The 9,128-nt window shown below is 38.0% G+C and overlaps 1 non-coding gene across 1 annotated transcript; it reads right to left on the reverse strand.

Moving 5' to 3' along the window:
* Window positions 1–272: 272 nt before the first annotated feature.
* LOC141142033 (U5 spliceosomal RNA) lies at window positions 273–390 on the reverse strand. Its single transcript, XR_012244283.1, has one exon. It is a non-coding gene; the product is annotated as a U5 spliceosomal RNA (small nuclear RNA).
* Window positions 391–9,128: the final 8,738 nt, after the last annotated feature.

The following is a 9,128-nucleotide window of genomic DNA, read 5'->3' on the forward strand; positions in this document are numbered from 1 at the left end:
ACACACTTCTGTTGCTATCATATGATTTTAAATAGAAATACTTCTATGTTACTTAGGCTTTTATTCACTTGTTATATTATATAAATGTGAAAATTGTGAATAAAAAATGAGAATGATTAAAAACTAAATAAAATTAAAATAAAGGTCAAAAATATGGGCAGAGGTAAGCTCCGAAATATTTCAACCTAATATGGTACCAACATCCCTAGATTATATGAAATAGATAAATAGAGGATATGGGACTTTAAGGGTATGTTTGATGTGAAGAAAATAAGGATAATAATATACTCAAATCTAAAAATTTAAATTGAAACTCATGGTTGTTCCTCTCCACGGAAATCTTTAGTAAAAGGGGAAAGATTTATTCGATCTGAAGAGAAACCAGAGTATGCTACTAAAGATTTCCATGGAGAGGAACAACCATGAGTTTCAATTCAATTTTTTAGATTTGAGTATATTATTATCCTTATTTTCTTCACATTAAATATACCTTTAAAGTCCCATATCCTCTATTTATTTAAAATAAAAATAAAATTGAAATAAAATAAAATAAAAAGAAATAAAAATAAAAAGAAATAATAAAAAAATAAATAAAAATAAAAAATACAAATAAATACAAATAAAATTAGAATGATAATAATAAATCAAAGAAATAATAATTATACAATTGAAATTACATATACAACTATAGATGAAATAAAATAATGTGTTGTGGATGTAAGAATGTGATGGGAATTGTGAACCCCCCTCCTAGCCCCCCTCCCTCATTTCTAGGGTTGAATACTCCATAGTGATCTCTTCTTTACAATGAAAATTACAGCTAAAAATTGGAAATAAAACAATTGATATCAATATCAATATTGGGGCCTCTCATGCTACCCAGTTTGTTTATCCACCTTGTTTAATTTTGGGACACCACTCTGGTCATGTTAATGCCCCACCAATACCCGTCTATTATATCTATCCCACAAACTTTAATTAGACCAGGGTCCTTGTGACAGACCTAGCCAGGAAAGAAACTTTTGGAGGGGACTGTATACTAGCCTCTTGCCGATCGATCGGGGGCCCTTGCATTTGGGGGAATGGTGCTCTTTGTGAGCTGTATGTCTGGGGACCCTGGATTTGCCATATTGGAATAGTGGCTGATTCATAATGCTGGGACAGATACGGTTAGGAGATGCTAATGTAAATTCCAACACCTGTCTGTCTATTGTCTGCTAAAATGTTTATTGTAAATAAGTCTACTATGGGATCTAAGAGTCATTAGATCCTCATTGTTATTTGTGTTAATTAACTCTGCTATTGTGTGAAGAAGAGTCTATGTTGATTGTGATAATGTTGATTGGATTTTCTGAACTACAAGACGGCCAGTCTGGCCTAACGGTCATGTCTGAGTCATCTAGGCTGTCTAAAGGGATTAGTTAATTAGCTCATGTTAATTAGGTTAATTAGGTTACAGCTGTATTGTTAGAGTAATATGAGCAGGAGGTCTGCACCTCCTCTTTTATTGTATAAATAAGACTTCTTGTCAATAAAGAGAGATTCCTGTTTGAACTTACGTACAGCCTGCCTGGTGTTTGTTCTGAGCTATCACAACTGGACTAGAACGGCACAGAGCTGTAGTTCTAGTCCCGGAGTATCGGATGACCGAACCATCAGACGTTGCAATCTGATTCAATAGCTGCAGAGGAGTGTCGGGAGAGTGGAACCGAGTGAGCAAGGGGCTCGTTACAGTCCTTATTATGATGAGTTCTATAATGTTGAGACAAGCTGTGATACTTGTAACCTTTTCTGATGTTGTTCAAATGTTCCCTTATCCTTACACTTAGTTGCCTGGTGATCCTGCCCACATATTGCAATCCACATGGGGAGGCCAACAGAAATGTAACATGTGTACTTTGACATATAATCAACTTATTTATCTTGTACTCTTTGTTGGTAACAAAAGATGTAAACTGGGTGGTCTTTCTCTGTCCGTCTTTGATGGTTCTACACATTTTGCATCTCCCACACGTGTAAAACCCTTTGTGATCCAAAAAAGTACCCAGTCTTTTGGGAGGATATGGTACATTTTTCACTAATTTGCCCCTAAGATTGGGTGCTTCTCTGTAAACAAACCCTGGTCTGGCTGACAATAGTTTGCCCAGGGCATTATCTCGAGGGAGAATAGGCCAATGCTTAAATATTATTTGTTCAAATGCTTCATATTGCCTATGATAATCCGCTACCAGCACCATACTAAATTCCTTTTCTTTCCTTGCTTTATCCTTTAGTAACTCCTTACTATTCATTGCTTCCACTAGCTTTTTTACTTCTCTAACTGTGTTTTCCTTATAGCCTTTATCCACACATCTCTTTACCATTACGTATTCCTGTTTCTGCCTGTTATATTCATTTATATCCTTACAATTTCCATGGTTCCTCATCAGTTGGCCCTTGGGTATACCACCTAGCCACCCAGGGGGATGGCAGCTATATATAGGTATATACCCATTGCGATCTGTGTCTTTAAAAAACGTACGGGTATATAATTGATCCTCATATTTATATACTTCTAGATCCAGATAGTTGACCTGCTCCGTATTCCATCTCCCCGGAAAAGGTATTGTGATAACAATTATGGTTGATCTCCTCTAAGAGCTACTTTAGGGATCCCTCCGTTCCCCTCCATAAGATGATGACATCATCAATATACCTTTTGTATAGTGCTATGTCTGGCCTTTGTTTACCATACATTTCTTCCTGCTCCCACTTACTTAAAAAGATGTTTTGCACACTGGGTGCACATTTAGCACCCATGGCTACACCTTGGGAATTGGGATTTATCATGCCAGAAGTAGCATTGCTACTTTTCATAGTCAGCAGTTGCTTTTCATAGTCAATTCTAGGGCCTCAGCAATAAAAAAATAATTCTTGTTGTAGGCCCTCCAACTCTGATTATCCCTTTAAGGCCCATTTCACAGTCTCCAAGGCGTCATCCTGTTGGATACTTTTATAAAGGGAGTTTACATCTATTGTAGCTAATATGAGGTTGTTTTCTTGTGGAAAATTGTCTAAGATGTTAATTAGTTATTTACTATCTCTAAGCTGAGAAGGGAATGTTTGCACTATGGGTTGTAAGTAATGGTTAATATATTCTCCTATTCTGGAAAAGAGGGATTCTACACCACTAATGATGGTTCTTCCTGGTGGTTCATATTGATTCTTGTGGACTTTGGGCACCTGGTATATAACTGGCAACCTAGGTGCATCTGGTAACAAGTACCTATATTCCCTCTTGCCCAGAATTTGTTGGTTATCTGCTCTTCTGGTTAATATTTTCCATTTGGACCTATATTTTATCAAGGGGTTTGGTTTTAATTTTTCATAAGTTGTGGAATCTTCCATCAGCCTATTGAGTTCCCTGTAATACTTCTCCTTACTAAATATCACCAGGCCTCCCCCTTTATCCGCTGTCCTTTCTTTCTTCTAGGGCTTTAATGTTTGACCATTTAGTATTACTATGTTTATTTTTAGGTATTTTTATTTGTTTCAATTCATTTTCCACCATAGATTTAAAAACTTCCAAATACTGGTGGTTAGAACTCTTAGGATTGAAAATTGAACTCTCTCTCATTCCACTGTGCTTATATTTTGTAGTAATGCCCTGGTTATTATTTTGGGCTTCTGCATAATATTTTTTAATTCTTATTTATGTACGAACCTTTCAAAATCAATATATGCCTTAAACTCTTTTATATGGTTGATCTGGGGCAAATTTAAGTCCAGAGTCCAGCAGTTTAATGTCAGCCTCTGTGAACTCTATCCCACTTAAGTTAAAAATCCCCTGCTCTATTACTGTCTCTTTCTTTTTGTGTCGCCCACCTCTATGTCTCCTTTTTTCCTCTATATCTTCTGTGTGTTTGTGTGATGTTGCTGGTGCCCATGCTGGAGGGTTGTGTATAATGTGAATGTAATTTCAATTGTATTATTATTATTTCTTTAATTTATTATTATCATTCTTATTTTATTTTTTATTTTTTTCATTTTTATGTTTATTTTATTTATTTTTATTATTTATTTTTATTTTTATTTTAATTTTTTTAAATTTTTAATCATTCACAATTTTCACATTTATATAATATAACAAGTGAACAAAAGTCTAAGTGACATAGAAGTATTTCAATTTGAAATCATATGATGGCAACAGAAGTGTGTAATAATAAAATCAAACACAAGATGTCCTCGCAGGGCCCAATAATAAGGAGGGGAGGAGTGGAGCTTGTTATGATCATCCTATTTGAGTGATTGGAATGCAAGGGGACTTTCTGCTTTTGATAAAGTCACACTCAGATGAAGAAACGCGTCAAGCCTAAATTCACTACATGTCACTTGTGGCACGGACGGTGGAACACACGCTGATCTACAGACAGCGTCATCCCACACAAGCCATCATTTGCACATTTGATTGAGTTACTTTTCACAGGATTTTAAGAAGGACTTTTAATTGCAAGAGGCCAATGTTCACATAAATATCTTAAGGATCTTACACCATGAGGAGTTCTCTCTTTACTTATTACATGCCTACACACCTTGGTCCAGGGGCGCTGAAATAGGAGGCAAGCTACTACAGCGGGAGTACCCAGTGGACATTTTAGTGGGATGGGTCCCCCCTAAGAGACCTAAAAGCACAGCTGACTCCTTCTGACCATAAGGTAGAGGAGTCCAACCAATCTGGTGAGTGCGGAACCATGCAGCCTCACAAAAGGTGGAATAAAGTCACTGTTGGAGCACAGAGCACAAAAGCACTTTAAAAAGATATTGTCTGCACAACGTATCATCACGTGTCAATTTATTATTGTATTCATTAGTCACCATCTATCAGTTTATTTATTGTTCACAATTTATTATTTATTTAAAAGCATATTATTTATTTATTAGTATCATTGGTTTACCAGTCACATAATCACAGGATTAACTCATCCAATTTTCATCTTTAGTTATTTATTAATTTATGGACTATACTAGCATAGAAAGGTTTACATTAAGATATTTGTCCAGACACAGACACAGAACAATCACACAGAGATTAATTTAGTTATTGGTGTGGTGAGGCCTTTAACCACTTGCTTACTGGGCACCTAAACCCCCCTCCTGCCCAGACCAATTTTCAGCTTTTAGTGCTGTCACTCTTTGAATGACCATTGCGTGGTCATACAACACTGTACCCAAAATACATTTTTATCATTGTTTCCCCAAAAATAGAGCTTTCTATTGGTGGTATTTGTTTTAAATCTCTTTTTATTATTTTTCATTTAATACAAATATACAGCTTCATTTTTTTTCAGACTGAGTGACTCTATATATTAACTATACATTAAAACAATCTCAATATTTTATTCCTATACACAGGGTCACTTACCTTATCCTCCTATCATTCATTCCATTCAACCACATCTCCCCTTAAAAAAAAAAGAAAAGGTTCCCAAACTTTCCACCCCCTCCCTCCTCCCTCCCCTAACCCTATACATCGGGGTGTCTCATTCCTTTCATAAAAATTCATGTATCTTTGCCAAGGATCTAAACTCTGCTCATTTTTCCCATATTTTCAAACCCTTTCTCCTCAATCATTATCATTGTCTCTATTTGCTGTATTTCACTCATCTCACAAATTCATTCTGCTATTGTGGGGCTGTTAGTTTGTCACCACTTTCGAGCTATTATTGTTTTGGCTGCTGTTATCATATGGTGTAGGATATCTGCCTTAATTGTCTTTCTATCTCCCAGAATAATATTCAATATAGAGACTTTTACACTTGAATGTGTCTCGTGGCCCGATATCTTCCGATACGTTTTGAAAATACCATCCCAGAACTCCTTCACCATAGAACAGTTGTGCCATGTATGTGCACCCCTTTCTTTAAAGCTTCTCCAGCATAATTCTGAATTCACTCCATTTATTTTGTGTAGCTTGACTGGGGTCCTATACCATCTCATAATAATTTTGTAATTCCTTTCTTGATTTCTTATCGCTATTGATGTTTTATGTGCCAAGGAAAATACTCTATCACATTCTACCGGTGTGATCAAGCTTCCCATTTCCCTTTCCCTTTTTTTCATACTCATTAATTCATTTAGCATTTCCATAGGAAGTAGGAGCTTATATATACTGTAGTTCATAGATTATGAGTCGGTCTTTGTTCTTTTATTAATAATTGTTCAAAAATGGTTAGTTGTCTCTCCACTAAGAGAAGTTGTATTTTAGTCCTAACATATGTATCTAACTGTTGATATTGCACCCATTTATGTTTATACTCAGCTCCTAATTCTGACAGTTGTGGTATTGGTGGTATTTGATCACCTCTGGGTTTTTTTATTTTTTGTTAAAAATATTAAACAATACCAAAATTAAAAAAAAAATACAAAACAGTTTTATATTTTGTTAATGCACTTTGTAAACAGGTAATTTTTCTCCTTCATTAATGTACGCTGATGAGGCTGCACTATTGGACACTGATAGGCTGCACTAATGGGCACCGATAGGCTGCATTGATGGGCACTGATGGGAACTAATAGGCCGCACTGGTGGGCACTGATGAGGTTGGACTGGTGGGCACCGATAGGTGGCATTGGTGGGCACTGGGAGGTGGCACTGATGGGCAGCACTGAAGGGCATTGATAGGTGGCACTTAAGGGCACTAATAGGTGGCACTGATGCATGGTAGTGATAGGCACTCATGGGTGGCGGTGATGGGCACTGATCGGCACTGGTAGGTGACACTGATAGGTGGCACTGATGAAGCACTGATTGGCACCACTGGTGGGCATTGTTAGGTGGCACTCGTGGGTATTGATAGGTGGCAATGATTGCTGGCACTGGTGGGCACTGATTTGTGGCACTCTGGGCACTGGTAGGTGGCACTGGCAGGCAGTATTGGTTGGCATAGATGAGGCAGCTTCGCCTCTTCCTCTTCGGGACCAATGTCCCTTGCACAGAAGCCGATTACTAATCTTCTTTTTACATCACATGATCAGCTGTCATTGGCTGACAGCTGATCATGTGGTAAGGGGCCAGGATCAACCCCTTACTCTGATCTGTGATCTCCCGAGTCTCGTTGACTCGGTGATCACAGCACCCTCCCAGCAAAGTAGGTCCGCACTGTAGCCATCATTCAGCTGTAGCGCAGATCTGAAGGGGTTAAGGGGGACAGCACTCACAGCAGCAGCCTAAATAAATAATCAATCTGTGTTACCAAGGCGCGAGTGTCACATATTTTTAAACCTTTTAATTACATGCTTTGGAGATGTCATTAAGTTGCATGTAGTGTTAGATAACAGTATGATGTTCGCAAACAATGGCAACAGCACATGCGGCATCACATAATTTGCAAGTGTAATACATTTTTTTTACTATTAAAATATTGCTTGGCTTTAGTATAGCATCAGCATCATCCTAAGCATTTTCATTGAAACTCAGAAAAAACCCTTTTTCAGGTAGTTGTTGATATGACATCTGATATATTTAACCATCTGTAATAGTCATGAATTTTTCAGTAAGATTGGCAGGCAGCAACAACAGATTTGAAAGCTATAGGAAAATTGTACTCTTCAAAAAATAAAGCTTATGTGCTCAACTTCATTCAAATTGGCCAAAGGGAGCAGACCAAAACATTTCAAAACCACATCCCTATATTCCCCAAACCGCCTCTCCAATCCCTGCATCCCCAATGTTCCCAAAATATTCAAAGATATAACCAATCACTTGAATAGGCAGCAAAATGGAAACAGTTCTGGAGTGTAGGCCTTTTTTTAAGCTGCCAACAGCACCATGGTCTGCAGATTCTGAAAGCAGACGTGATAAAGATAACAGTCATTTGATTACTGCATGCATGAAGAAACACAAAACTATGTATCAAATAGTTGGGTGGGAGCAGCACTGCAATCAGGAACTTAGGCAGAAAAAGGTCTATACTCACAAAAAGGTCCTTGGCCACCCAAACTGAGAATGGCAAAGCCTGCCCCCCCCACAAACTCCAGTTCAGCAGCAAAGGTTTCCACACACACACATCCCCACTAGTTTATGGCCTGTGCTGCAGAGGCAGGGAACCGGACACCAATGTTTGCCCAGAAAGCCTTGCCTCCCCTCTACCAGCTGGACCACAGCTTTACAGACACAACAATATAAAAAGTGTACAGTGCTGAGCGCAACGCTGAATAAATATTCTAAAAAACGTGCAAGTACATAAATATTAAGATAAGGAAAGTAAATCATCCCAAAAGAAATGCAAACAGTGCTATCAATAAGCAATCTCCACTGTTTCATCACAAAATTCCAAAATTGTACATATGCCAAAATTGTACATATGCCAATTTTTAGACTACTTAGTCGGTGTCAGCTTTAGCACTGTGTGTTATTTATGGGTTTTATGGTTAGTTATGGTTTTATTTATTTATAGCAGTTTTTATTTATTTATTTTATAGATAAAAGCACAAGCAGCTTTTTTGTAGGTGTCAGACATGTAGTCTAGTAAGCATGGGGGAGGGGAAGTATATCACCTTCACGGCAAACCAAGCAAATAAGATGGTGATTGTGAAGGATGAAGAACTTGACACAATGCTGTAGCTTGTGGTGCTGCTTATGTCCTGCACCTTGGTGATATTGACATTGTGGATACCTTTCCCCTTCTCCTTAATGGCCTTATATGGTCACTAAGGGTGAACCACAATTAGGCTCATGGTTACTCTGATCTCCTTGCTGGAGCACATGCTGCATGGTGTAGAAGCCCAGGCACTAGACCCCAAACCAAAATTGTGGATGCCCCTCAGGTTTAGGAATCACAATCAATAAAGCCAACCACTGTGAGTGCAGGCTAGGATGGAGCTTGTCCCACCTACAGACAGCAATGTAAAAGGAAGAAAATATTCATATGAGACACACATATCTGCAAAACCCAGGTAAGAAAGTGTAACAGTCTCAGCCAGACCACCAGGTTGTAGGCATGGGTGAAGGAGCATATCTAATGGGAAAATATTGTCTGCCCTCCTCTTTAAAAAGTTCTGAATGCCAGGGGGGGCAAGAAGGATCGGCTAATCACATGATCACTGTAATTGGCTGTCACAGTGATCACATTATTAGGAGCTGGTCCTGC

Source organism: Aquarana catesbeiana, linkage group LG04 (assembly GCF_042186555.1).
Source record: "Aquarana catesbeiana isolate 2022-GZ linkage group LG04, ASM4218655v1, whole genome shotgun sequence".
NCBI classification, from domain to species: domain Eukaryota; kingdom Metazoa; phylum Chordata; class Amphibia; order Anura; family Ranidae; genus Aquarana; species Aquarana catesbeiana.